General features: G+C 39.4%; 1 protein-coding gene across 5 annotated transcripts in view; it reads left to right on the top strand.

The window, feature by feature from the left end:
- bcas3 (BCAS3 microtubule associated cell migration factor) overlaps positions 1 to 14753 on the top strand; it is a 392159-nt gene that overhangs the window by 234545 nt on the left and 142861 nt on the right. The window lies entirely within an intron of this gene.

The following is a 14753-nucleotide window of genomic DNA, read 5'->3' on the forward strand; positions in this document are numbered from 1 at the left end:
GTTTTTAAAGGCTTCTTAAAAGGTTTGGAGGAGTGAAGGTCAGGTGATGGAGGAAGCATTAACAGTAAAGCTCTCTCTTCTCTCTCCATCCTGTTCTTGCCCTCTGCTGCCCATGAAAGTTTGATGTCAGAATTAGGTTGTTGACTCATCTCGCACCTCTGTGCTCATAGTATTGACAGGCTGCCAACAGACTGCTGTGGGGGCCAGGCTAGCCGCTGAGAGTCTATTCCCTCCCTCACTGTCTCACTCCTCCTCTCTCTCTCTTTTTCCCACTCTCCTTTTGCTTCAGCATCAGCCAACAGCATCAGAAGTGTTTTAACAGAGCTTTAATGGCCTCAGCCCCAAACCTCACCTCCAGCACACTCTCGCTCAAACACTAACTCACATACACATGTGGCTTCCAAATAGCCTGCTGCTGGTGGAGGCAAAGTGTTGAGCAGGAAAGAGAGAGGGAGAGTTCCTTGTGTTGATGGATGATGACATGCCCTCCTTTTCTCACCCACAGCTCCCCCAACTTGACTCTTCCTTGTTTTTTCTTGCAGAGTTGTACAACCAGCACCCCCACGTTTTGGTGTTTTGCTTTGTTTTGGTTTTTTCTTTAGCTGTCACTACTTGCTTGCTTTGTTTTTGTTCTCCATATGAAATTTTCTTCTTTAGACAGCCCAATCGGGCTGGAGATACTGGTCGCTGCAACTGTATATGAATTCATTTGTAGCTGAATTGATAAATGGTATTTTACTTGTTATCCATAACCTTGTCACTTTGTTTTTAAGATCACTGTCATTGTTGAGTCTGTTCAAAATGTGTGAGTCCTGTTTCCTGTCAGATATGCAGATGAGATGACTGCAGAGTGTATTCATCCAGCCTTGGAGTTTACTTTGTTGTGTATTAATATTGATGTTCAGTGAGTCAGTGAGAGAGAGAAAGTGCAGAGGTGTGTAATATAATACTGAGCAATCTTAGATCAACCTAAGAATAATAACTGTGGCTAAAATATACACAACTATAATATAATTCCATCATATTACATTTAGTACAGGACTGTTTAGCACTTATAGAATCACTGCAGTAAATTGGAATATCAATGCAAATTTGAACGAAAAATAACTATGAAAAAATATAGATTTCTGCTGTCATTCAGGATTTGTCCAGCAGCAGCAGGCTATTGGGAAATCACATGAAAGCGTTGCTTCCTATCAACGATTTGCATGGTAAATTCTCTGAACCTTTTCTCTGGCTTTAACACTGCAACCTGTTCCAGGAATACACTGCACCCTGTTTCAAGATAAAGCCCCCTTCTCTCAGTGCTTTTGAAGTCTAAATGGTAAATTAACAGGGACCATTGATGTTTAGGATTTTAAGTCTTTCTTTGCATCATTTTCTTTCTTTCTTTTTTTGGTGATATTTCAATTTTGGGCTCAAAACCAAAACAACCCTTAATGGATTTGTTTCTTTTTACAACTTTGAATTTGATCTTAGCATTGGGTGTCGTCTCTGACTAACCAGAAGTTGTATTGAACCCATCATGGACAAAAAGGCAGAATGACTCTTTAGTTCAGTTTCTGATTCATAGGGTAAATCAGCAAAAATCCATAAACCTAGGTCATCCTAGCTGACTCAAGTTTATTTTTTTTCCCCTAACTTAAAGCTCTTTGTTAACAGCTTACATGCCAAATTAAAATAGTTTGTGTGGTGATATTTCTCAGACACAAGCTTTCCTCACAGATCAAATCTGTGAAAGTTTCCAGAGTAGACTCTTCTCTCCATGGAGACTGATTGCAGAAGATGGGCTTTGGACTGAACCAACACTAATCAGAAGATAATCAAGCTGACCAGAAGAAAAGCTGCCATCCTCTTTTTAAAAGTTGTCCCTTTTTTATCTGAGCTGCATTTTGCTTCTTTTCTGGGTCATTCTATCCAATTCAGTGGTTTCCCTCAAATATTCACACACCCCTGCATCCTTCTCTTCTCCCCGTCGCCCTATTCCATTGCTCTTGCTTTGGACGTTGTGTGCAGGAGTGTTTAGCCATGAAGAGCGCTGTGCTGGCTTGGCCCAGCCAGAGGCAACGCTCATTAGCAGAGTTTAGCCACACAGGCGCTGAATGGGACAGCTTGTTGACACACACAATGGGATCAGCCCACTCACCCTCACACAGCACACACACATAACCGAGTCATGGCTCCAGCTTGACGCGTCGTGCCCCCCTCTTTACCCTCCTAAGCTCGGTATGTGTGTGTGTCAGAATAACCCATCCAGAGAGCTCATCTGGTGCCTTAAACTGTCCCCCACTCTCACACCAACAGTCACATTACTCACTGCCTGCACTACATTTAAAGCACTTGATTTCTTACGTTTCACCTATTTATTTTTTAAGTTACCTCATCTTAATGATCACAGCCCAATCACTACATCTGAGCCCTTCCTGACTGACTGGGGGCCCCATCAGTTGGAGACCTTTCACACTTGGTTCCCCATTTTGATATAAAAGTGCAAACACATGGACACACACATACATACAGCTTCTGTAATGGAATAAGCAATCCTAACACACAGTAAACTGACCAGTTAGAGCTAATAAGTTCTTTCACTTTGGCCTGGGTTGGCTGTCACATGGCAGCAGGACAAGGCTCTGTCTTATGGCTCCATCCAGCCTGCCGGATGGGACATATCAGCTCCAATTTGGCCCATCGCCGCCTTTAAGAAAATTCATCAGGACCTCGTTAGCAATGAAAGCAGTCTGTGTAGCAGGAGCTGGGGCAGATGGGAGATTAGCTCAGTCTCCCACGGACGGAGGACATGGGAGGAGGAGGGCAGCATTTGTGTGACTTGAGATGTAGAAAATATTGGAACATAAGGAGTGTTTATTTATTTATTTTGGTATTTAGGAGAGGGCATCTTCCTGTTTTTCTGGTCAAGAGAAACTTTTGGATAATGCCATAGTTTATCACAATAACAAAAAGTCCATGAAGTAACTTGGAGAACTAACTTAAACCATCTCAAAATGTTTTCATTTTGCTCTTTACACAAATAATACACAAATACAACAAATAATTTATAAAGCAAATGCATCCTGTAATTAATCAATGGTCTTTCTTCCCAATGGTGAGTTGTGTATTTTAATTTGCATAAAGTTAATGCATGCTGGGTCAGCATTGGGCATGATGCTTTCTGGATATTTTAGATCTGTCTTTGGACATTTTTGTGGAATTTCTTTAATTTGGTTTCCTAGCTGGACCCATTTTTTAATATTGGCCCATAACTTTTCATTACACTTGTGGTCTGGATCTTTGGGAGGCCTTTCCAAATGTCCAGACTAAACCCAGTTTCGATGTGTTCTGGTCCTGTTGGAAAGGTCGCCAGTAGTTCACAGGGCATAAAATCAATCAATAAAACTGAAAATTGTATATTAAGTCAGTCAGCCTCTAACTGGAACTGTACTCTGTATATCAAAAGTAATTTCAGGAAATGAAGGCTCCCAATATATTGATGACAACTTATCAGAGGAAGAATATTTCTCCAACGCAGATTTTTTTCAGTAACAAAAAGTGAACAAAGAGCAACAGAACCATTTTGTCATTTGATGAAAAGCTACACTGTCATTATTACATTTATCTCATTGTTTATTTCATGTTTTTAAACTGAGATCATCGTTCCAACAGTTGTCATGTTCTAAAATGTGATACCAGCAAGTAGTAGTATTTTTTAGAATATATACTGTTATTACTGTGAAGTCCAACACCAAAGCATGGATGAAACACAGTCTTCCAGTTTAAAGGCTGAGTGCTGAGGCTCACTGTATAATATTGGCCTCCAACATCCCACACTGGCCTTTTGCACTTCGACCACAAATGTTATTTCTGCTTGGAGTTTTGATGTCCACGGTTTGGGATTTTTCTTGGCTTTGGTAGCGTCTGTAACTGTGTGTGCAGTCATTGGTGTGGAGTGTCCGTAAACAAATACGAATCAAAGCTGAAGTTGGTTTACATGGTGAGCTTATTTCAGGGAGGTTTGCCTCCATCCTCCATACACTGTTGCATGTGGTTTAAAGTAAGTGGCATATAGCTCTTTTTCAGGGCATGATAAGATCATGCATGGTGTCATTGGAGTCCTGCAAGTTTAACCTTGGCTGCAGATTACAGTTGCTAGACTGTTAAGTTCCTAAAAGAATGATTTAACCAAGTTAACATGAATAGCAAGAGGGATGAGTCTAAAAAATAAGTTTAATATTCTGAGATGTTTCTCTTGTAAAGAAGTGAAGAAATATGGTTTTATGTCAGAAAAACTTTTGATTGTGCACCAGTAGAGCTCAGTACGTGGAGTAGAAGTATTTCAGTGTATACGTCCAGTCGCAGCGTTGTATGAAATGTCGTCGGATGTGTCCGAATTGTCTCGGTCTTATCTTGAGTTATTGCCACACACATCAGCTTGATTACTGAAGTGAAACTCCCGCCTCCTTTTTTTCCTTCGTCTCTCTTCCCGTCTTATCAGCCCTGTATCTATCACATTCCTCCCTTTGATCAATGCCAGAGCCACGTGGAGACGGAGCTTGTGTGTTACGGTGAGCATTTGCAAGTGGGTGACGGATATTGTAGACATGGTTATCATGAGTGCTGTTCGCACGAACACAATGGGCATGTTTGTGTGTGTGCGTGTACAAGACTGGCTGCACTTTGATCTCCCATGTAGTGTTGTCTTTGAACTGAAGACCAGTGTGTCAGGATCTGCTGTAAAGGCACTGAGGGCCTGCAGCAGATAAAACAGAAGTCTCTGGTGGCTCGTGGAACAGAAAGAGAAACTGCAGCCATGGCTGTATGGTGATAAGCCTGCTGGAAGTTTGACCAACTTTATGTGTTTGTATTAATATACCCCTCCTCTCCTTTTTCATAATCAAGTGCTGTCTTCTGTAAAATTCAGATCTCTGTTGACGATCGATGCAGTTTAGGGATTAAGTATTTTTCAGACTGTATTGTTTGTCATATTCAAAGGCATTTGATTTAGATCAGCAGAGTTCAAACCTCTTGCCACAGGGACAAAACCATCCATTTTAAAGTCCATGTGGATGGGCCGCAAATTTTTCTCACACCTTTTTTAGCAATAAATTAGACACACAGTATTTTAATAAAAAAGATAAAAAATGTATTGTTGTTCTAAAAACGGTTTTAGCATCATTAACAATACAATCGATCTGTCTCAGAAAGAGCTTGTAGTAATATGCCCATTTTAACAAATACATTTACCCTGTTATATAATAGTTACTTGATGTTTGTGGTACTTTACAATGAGAAAGAAAAAACATAAATGTATAAAATCTTTGTGAAAGCCTATATTACAGAAACAGGAGGAAAATGGTCAAACAGAAGGTCCTCATATCACTTTAGTTTCTCCAATGTAATAATAAGAGCATATTTAACAGGTTAGTAATGGCTGGTACACAACCTCATCTGCTCCATCTTTGTTCTGATGAGTCTCAGATACACGTCACCTGACAGGTATGTTGGAACTCTGCCAGCAGAGCTCTCACTCAGCTTGGCTGATTTGCCAGATTAATGCTAAACTATTACTGGCTAGTTTTATTTCTCACACTTTTACTCCAGGGCCTGTTAGTATATGAATTTTCTTTTCTTTCAACAATTATTAAAAGCTGAATGGTCCATACTGTCTCCATGCTCAGGTCATAGATAGGTCAGAGTTCTGGGAGACGGTCAAAGCTTTGCTCTTATTTTAGAACCTAACACTGCTTTAAACTTCTCCACAGCTTCCTCCCTGCCTGTCTGCTTGTTCTGTAATGGGTCAGTCGCAAAAGTTTTGGCTCTCAGACACAACTTTTTTTTTTCTTTTTTTTTTCCTTAAAGTCCTTTATTTGATAGTGAATCAACAGGAAAGTGGGAATTGAGACAGGGGGAAGACATGGAGCAAAAGTCATCAGGCCGGGACTCAAACCTGTGACAGCCACGTCGAGGACTCAGGCCTCCATATGTGGGCTGTGCAGGATCTGGCTGAAGAGTAAATATATTATATGATTATTATAAATTATTGTGATGGGTCTGTTTGGTAGATTTGGTTGGAGTGTTTTGTTCTTTTGGTTTTGTTGATTCCAATTTTGACTAAATATGATACAAAAGTAAGAATGTGTGCTTTCGTAACAGAGCGAATGCATAAAAATAAGGGATTCTTCTCATATAGGGATTGCAAAAGGATTTATGAAAAACAATCCTGTTTGCCTAATTATGCTAATGTCTGGCTCTTCTTTGGGAGTTGAGCCAGAAGAGCTGACATTCCCATCACTATTGTATTGAGAGTGACATCAAATTACACACAGAAAAACCGTTTTTACTGTATTTCAGTCTTTTGAAGGAATAGAATAGAATATAATATCCTTTATTGTCCCACAAAGGAGAAATTTCTATGCAACAGCAGCAAAGTAGCAGGCAGTCAAAGATAGTAGGTTCATAGATAGAAGGACTTTACAATTTGAAAAAACAGAATAAAGAATAAAAATACTGTACAGTAAGGACATAATTTCAACATAAATACCACGTAGTCATAAAAAAAGTTTACTCCGGTCTAAAGAAATGTGCAACTGAATTGGTTAATTTAAAATGTGTTGCATGTCTATTATGAAGACAGACTATTTACAATCAGTGACGACAAAAAAAAACAAAAAAACTGTAGCAGCAGAGATGTGTAGATACAGATCTTATATTTCTATTTAAGGATATCAAAATAAAGGTTAAAAACATGCTACTATTTCTAAAAAAATATTCATGAAAAAAGTTTGAAAACAATGTATAATTTTCCCTCTCCTTAACTATTTAATACCACATAATATACTGATAAAATGCATTGATGTTTGTGGTTGTAACATTAAAATGGAAAAAGTGAATACTTTTGCTATGCTACAAACATCTACATTCAATCATTCCTACTGATTTCTGTTTTCATCATTGGGTGTATTTCCATCAGTATTTCCTGATTATATGATGGTCTGTTGAAGTTGAGCAACAAAACTTTAATAAATGAGCTCATTATTAATCATAGAGTCCCATGAATATGGTTGGTGCTTTAAACAGTCAAGTTGTCCTGTTGGTCCGTCTCATAAGACATGAACATAAAATCTCACCTTTCCAATTGTTGGAAGTGTTTATTACACAGAGGAGAGCCTTCACCCCTAACACATCCTCTCTGCTTGAACCTTCGTCACATGCTTCTCATTTAAGGCATCGGGCATCTGGGCTGCCGTTCTGTCCCCCCCCTCATGATTTTATGAGGCCGCCATTAACTCCCTGCTGACCCTGCACGGCCTGTTGGCCAGATTTACAGCACCAGAGAAGTCAGGAGTATGTGTGAGGAAAAGCTAAATCTGTGTTGATTATCACGAGGGCCACCCTAACTAGCCCAGTAAGTGCTAGTAGGATAATGTGTGTATACGCTGTCTGGTTCTTGCTTACCCTGTGACTGTGATCTGCCATTAATCTGCAGCATTAGTGCAAGTGAGCTAATGGATCCCGCCACAGCATTAGCTGAGGGGAGAAATGCGTCTAGGATTGTTGGGAGGAAGAATGCAGCATTGAAATCAGAGCCGTGACGTGTCAAGATACACCGATAAGCAATTGAGCAGATTTTCTCACACCGTAAGCTATCACTTGTAGGGCTTCATCCCTCCACTAGGAGTGCTTCAGTGTTGCACTGTTTCCATCACGGTTTTTGTATGTGCATTTTGAATTATCCCATTAGAAACGGTTGATGCCAATGGCAAAATTCAGAAAATGTTCTTTAATTTTCAAAAACGTTTTCATGCTTGCTTGAAGAGGTTTTTGGCTTCTCCAAAAAAAAAAAAAAAGACTTAATGCACCAAAGGGGAGATGGAAACACATTTGGCTAACAAGTTCTGCCACAGCCTACAGACATCCAGTGGTGGATCTGTGCCTAAATTAGGGCCACGATTGGAGAAATTTCTAAGTCCAAACCTCTGAGGCAGAGGGGAGGCCTGTCAGCCGAGGGATGGTGGAATGTTCCCATCCACTGATGAACCTGTGACGCAAGAAAACTCTAACCAAACCTCTATCTTGGAAGTGAGAACTCTCAATTTTTCTTACATACTTACATGCTAGTTTGCCACCTCTACATCTAGTTGATTACAGTCATGTGTACACATGACTGTGTGTAGCTCCGATCAGAGAGCTGTGTATAGCTCTCAGCATAGTCTGGCTTATTCACTCTGTACCAGTAGATGGAAACACCTTTTTTGTTTGTTTGTTTTTATGGGTTTTTTTTTTTTTTTGTTTGTTTTTGTGATATTTGAAAATTTGCTTTCACTTGCATGTCAGCTGCATGGAGTCATAGCTACTGTCTCTTTAAACAGATGTCACTTCAGATTTTAGGTGTGGGATAGTTGCTACCAAGACCAGAATCTCAAGCTATTGTTTGGACCCTGAACAAATATCTATAGAAGGAAATTATTTTTCTCTGAATACAAATGTAAAGAAAACTACAGACCACTAAATTGTCCAGATTTGAAGGCATCTAGAAGTGCTGCAAGAGCAGAGGAGAACGGATTTATTTTGCTGTTGCCCCTTGTCCTCTGCAGTTCCAAGTTGGTACTCATGGAATTACTCAATTACTCATGCAGTCGTTCAGGACCAATTAGATGATGGGAGTTCAAACCTTGAGTAAAACATAGTTCTCACTTCCACTGTGGAGACAATAATGTAGGAGCAGATATTTGCTGTTCTGGGTAGAATTTTATCATCAAGAGTAGTTGATCAAAACTAACCCAGATTCATCAACTTAATACTGATCAAAGCAGTTAGGTTACAAAAGACCAATCTAGTCCAAAAAAAAAAGAGGAATATCAACTATTAACTAATTTTTTGGTTAATAGTAATGTTTTAATTGCTGAAGCAAATTGCCCTAATGCAATATAACATAAAATCCACAAAGCAGAAATGTACATGAAATCATCCCGGTGTGATATACAGAGTTATTTTTCTTAGCCCAAAGAGCAATGGCTGACCTTTTCCCCGCTAAATGTAGAGTGGCATCCTGAGACTGAGGTGTCCAGTTTGTGTCAGAAGCTCTTTGGGAGTCAGAGTCCCAGACTCCCAGAGTGCTACTTTATGTCTTCAGGCAGAGAGATCACACCTACACACTTAGCTCTATAGCATCTCCCCTCCTCCGTTTTCACCTTTTACACATTGAGAGAAAAGGTGGGATCCCAGTCTCAGAGGTGTTGTTGGACCTGTCCACAGCCTCAGTGTGCCTCTTCCTCGGAGTTACTGTGTGCATGGCGTTGTCTGTGCTTCAGCTTACGCTTAAACCAGACGCTCTTTCCTTCTCTTTTTTTTTAGCTTATGCCCTAAAATGGTAAAGGGGAGAAGATTAAATGTACATTTTCTCCCTCTTAAGATGAGCAGTCAGGTTGTAACTTGGGTTTTCTTTCTTGCCTTCTTTTCAGCTGATTAACAATATTCCAGAAGCAAAGCATAGGAAAGAGTGTGGGGTGCACAATTTACTGTTGTCATAAAGTGTTTAAGCACCAGATTTGCAACAAGAAAAGACAAGGATGTGGAAGTAATTATACAAATATTAAGAATGGGTTCTGACGATCCATCAAGATAAATGTAAACCTTACAAACTTGACATCTTTTTTGACATGTACACATGTCAAAAAAGACATGTAGGAAAAACACAAGGAAACCAAATATCCCACAAAAGTATTTCTTTCTATGAAATCAAAAGTTAAAATGTTCGGATCGCTGGGGTGTCTGTTAAAGTCTTAATGCAAACACAGCTGAGCTTCTTCACTGGGCAGCAGGAACTGTAAAACTCGCTCTTAGATGCACTCTAACACACGCTAAGCTGAAAATGATTTGTTATAAAGCATCACCCCATGGATCAATAGCTGTTAACAGTTGCCTCTGTCAAAAGGAATGTGTTTCCTTCTGGTTTATTTGAAAATATTTAGGGTCCATTTGAATTATTTGTGATTTCAGACCAGAGTGAGACCTCCACAGCCTGCATCATTCAGTACCACACCTTGTTCCTTTGCTTCTTCTCATATACTAGGCCTACATTTCTTGTTAAAATTTCAACCAAACAGTTGAAGGTGGGCCAGTCTGTCAGGAACTCCTGGGCTACTTTTCCTCCGCAGTCCACCCCTGGCCTCCTCTTCTAGGAGCTCCTGAAGAGCTCTTCTAAGATGAGCTGTATGATGTAGAAAAACACTCCTGAATCACCAGCTCAAATAAGCCTGTCAATGGCTAAAGACAAAGAGCCTTCTCTGAGTAAAACCAGCATCTGTGAGTGTGTCTGGCTTTGTGTTTCTGTATCTGAGGAGCTGATGGCTGAGACAGCTTTGATCCCAAAGCCTTGTCATGTTTATGGCAGTGTTGAGAAGGGTAAGCCAGGCCAAAGAAACAGGTCAGAGACAATCAAGGCAATATGTCCATGTTAGGTTAATAGTGAGTGTGTATGGGTGTGTGTGTGTGTGTGTATGTCTGTCCTCTTGCTTGTCTTTATTGACTCCTGTTGATGCCTGCACTTCCTCACTCATAGCCAATAATTCTGCAAAAACTTCTCAGTTGTGTCTGTAAAATTTTAGGCCTTCTACATATAAAACCTACAAAATTATTAATAACCCTTACAAATTTAAATTTAAAATGATTTTTCATTCAATCAAGACATTTGTTTCTGTCAAAGAAGCGTGACACAAATCTTTCCAAAAATGTGAAAAGAATGTCCAATTTTAAAGGTATACTTTATTTGTTTTTATTTACATTCATTTAAAAAAATCCCATGTCTGAAATAATTTATGACCCTCTCAATGATCAGTGGAAAGTTCTTTATTGGCATTACAGCAATCAAATCCTTCTTATAAGTGCTAAGCAGCTTTTTGCAGATTGCTTCTGGTTTTTGGTCATTTATCTGTGACGATGACCTGCCTGTCTTTGAGGTTGGAAGGCCTCCTCATCATCACCCTAATGTTTAGTTCACCCTAGATTCTGTTTGAACCATAGCAAGGCACTTTCAAAAGGTAAGCATTACTTACAGTCAGGAGAAACATGTTGGTTAAATTAAAGATTCTTAGCATTCGAGAACTTCAAACTTTATTTAACTAAAAGTTTTCTAAAATGCTAATTTACTTTGCTGTTATGTATTTATCTGGACAAAGTAATTTAGGGGAAGCTAAGTGTACTAAACATTTTCAAACTTGGCAAAAACGCTCCGGTGCTAAAAGAAAAAGCTGCTACACTGTTTGTGAATTAACAGAAGTATGTCCACTACTGATTCTGCAGGTCTAAGAGATTTAAGTATGGTTCTGTTAAGAGGTTATGACTTCTTATAAAAGATGGTTTTGGAATTCATTTTCAGAGTGTGTGTTTATTGAAGCATAAAGCAAAGCTGACATCTGATCCATAAGGACTGCACAAAGGAAAACAACAATTATGTTCGACCAATATAACTGTCTGTTATGAAGGGAAGGGGTGAAAAACAAGACCTGTGTTTGCTCTGCCTTTCTCATTTTCCATTAGATAGATTCCAGCTACGCTTCAGCTGATTTACTACAGCAGAGCCTGTCATGAGTGCTAAGACTACTTAGCATGTCCACTGATGACGGTGGAAAAACGTCATCAGTGGCACCTTGAACAGCAAGTACATGAGGATGATTGACAGCGCTAAGACTTGGCTCTGTTGTGCTGCATTTCTTCAGGCGGCAATAGCAGCTCAGGAAGGAAGTTGAGCAGTTCAGTCTTTTCACAGATTATCTTAATTATATCATATTGTCATGGCAATTTTAACAAATATGTAAAAAAAAAATTATTTAAAAACTGTAATTTTAATTAACTAAAACCCTAAAATATGTGAAATATTATTTTATTGGTACCCTACATGCTTTTTAAGGATATTGCAGACCAATATGAATCAATATTAACAATAAGTAATAAATGAAGGCAATAAATTCAGGTGTCCTTCAGAATTTTTAAAACGGAACAAAAGACAAATAGAAATCCACCGTAGGTTCCAACAAAAGACAGACAAATAAGATTATAAATAGAACATGGATAATATATTGGGACATATTGAGTTGTTTAGCAATATGTAAGCCAGTCTGAAATGTGGTGTATGGAAACGTCTCTGTTTCTGGGGTGAAATTAAAAAAAGCTCCTGAAGGTCAGAGCAGAGCCATAACATTTTGCTTTTCAGCTGAATCCTACATGAAAAGCTTGTTGAATAACAGCAGGCCCTCCTTCCAGACACAATGCGGCACAACACCTTCAGTGAGCAGTTTGAGCTAAGAAAGCTGAAGGCTAAAGGAGGTAATGAGCTTAAATGTCAGGCTCACTGGTTGCCCCTTCTCACTAAACAAAGAACTATTATCCCACTTTCTAACAAGAAGGAATGTGCAGAACTGAACGCAATCCTTTTAGCACAACAAGGGTCACAATTAGTTGTTTTTAGGTGATTGTGGAATGTTAGAGCTATGTAGTTTTTCTGACTGCCTCGCAAGCACTGCGTGAGCCTGTGTGCGTGTGTGTGTGCGTGTGTGTATGCGTGCACATGTTCAGTCAAGGGCGAGCAACCATGCATGGCGCCGATGTCGCCCTCTTTATGAATTCCTGGTGAAGATGCTTATTTGAGACCCTCTTCATGTGTCTGTCTCTCTCAATGTGTGTGTGCGTGCGCATATATGTGTGTGTTCATTCTGAGTGAACTGACTAAAGCTGCCCTTTACCCTCAGGCGCTCTCTCCTCTTCTTCTCTCTGTTGAGTGACCACACACTAAGAAGCAAAATCCACTCTGCATTGCAGAGGGAAAAACAAGGAGAAGAGTGAAGACACATCTCCTCTTTTATATTATCCTGCAAGGTCTCGCATGTTACTTTTTGTTTTTCACTTTTCTAAGAGGTGTTCTTTTAGGATGAATACCACAACATCCCAACCATTGCAGACTTCTTTCTCCCAGGGTTTCTAATAGGAGCTCATGTCTGTCATTGGGCTTCATGGGAAGGTCTTTACACATGTACCTGTGTTTGTATATTCCATTTTCCGAGGTGAAAAGCACAGCCAGCTCTTCCTGTTTTGTTCTGGATGGTGAAGTAGCAGCGGCATTTCAGTGACTGGGTCACTTTTTGATAACCAAAAACTAGGAGACATGGAATTACATCACTGATGTTGTAATTGCTGTGTTCTCTTACTTCAAATAGTCTTTTTTAGGCATTTTTCATAAATATGCTGGACTGTTTTATGCTTGTGCAATGTTTTTATTTTTTTATTTTTCTGACCACTTTGCAACAAATAAATTATTTAGAAATGTTAGCCTGTAGGAACTTTATGCATACACATACTGATTTCAAGTGACCAATTTTGTTTTCTTTTAAAATGATCCATTTAGGGATAAATGAAGAGTCCTGATTACTGTTGTTAAAGCTATTTCTCACATTTCTCCCCATTCCCCCTAATTCTTAGTGCCAGCTATATGTTTTGCATGTTCATGCTGGGTTGAGGTATGCCCACTGTTTTTATGGTGGAAGTGTTTCTGTATGTAAAGATGCACAGTTTCTCATACTTAATAATTGAGATATTTAAGGGAGACACATGTAAGCCAGTTGACATTCACTGGTACTTTGCATTTGTGGTCTCCATATGATTTTTTGTGTTCACAAATGCAATCCTGTTAGATGTCACTTACATGAATCCATATGCATATTAGTTTTGGTCAGCTGAGCCACAGCATTCCACCGAGAGGTAGAACGTTTTCACTACAGCCTCATGCACTGCTTTGTCAACTGTCTTCTTCAGTAGAGAAGAAGAAAAGAAAAAGTGATGTTTCATCACAATATCAATATAGTGTGTGTGTGTGTGTGTGTGTGTGTGTGTGTGTGTGTGTGTGTGTGTGCCTTTGTAATCACTGAGATGTGACTGTCTGAGTCATAAATCAGGATAAGCAGTTTTCCTCACATTGTATTTCTTAAAAACAAGCATCGAGGTTGTTTTTCTTCCTCTGCTCTTACTCTGAGTCTTGGTTTAATTTTTTTGTGCCGTGTTTGCCACCACCCTTTGACTGGAAGTTTTATCTGCTGGCGTGCACACGCTGCACCGTAAAAAAAATCTGGGCTTCAGGTAGACAATTGCAGGTGATCCTGAAAGACAGTACTGGAAAGGTAGAGATAAAAACATTCCTCTCCACAAAGCTTCACAGTTGGACAAATGTTAGGGCAGATTCTGAGAAATGAATTTGAATCAGTTTTTATTTTCTTTGTTTGGAGTTATCATTATCATTTTCCTTAACACAAACCTGGAGTGACTAATTGAGAGAATTCCCAATGGGCAGGGTGGGTTTATGAGCCATGAAGGCCTGGAGTGACCTCAACTCATTGACTGGGTTAAAGCTGAGAAGGAAGGCCAGACTCTACTACTCAACTGGAAAGGCAAGAATTAAAATAGATGGAAGAACAGAGTGCACTGTTAAATGTAGCTCTCAAACTGTGCCAGACTAAGTAAAACAAACTCTTTTGGCTTCAGAGCAAACATTCAGCAGGTACAACATGTGTACCTGTTGTAAATTATTGCAGTGCAAACTAGTTGTTGCCTGCGGGCATGAGATATTAGCTCTCTTAATCATTTGACACCATTTGAGTCATCAACAGATTTTCTTTCTGCTTGGTATTTTAAACTACCGTTGAGCTAGTTTTTACACAATGTTTGCACTGTATCAGTCGGTATGTTAAACCACACACAGCACGAATGAAAAC

The sequence above is a fragment of the Poecilia formosa genome, unplaced genomic scaffold, assembly GCF_000485575.1.
Source record: "Poecilia formosa unplaced genomic scaffold, Poecilia_formosa-5.1.2 Scaffold179, whole genome shotgun sequence".
Lineage (NCBI taxonomy): Eukaryota > Metazoa > Chordata > Actinopteri > Cyprinodontiformes > Poeciliidae > Poecilia > Poecilia formosa.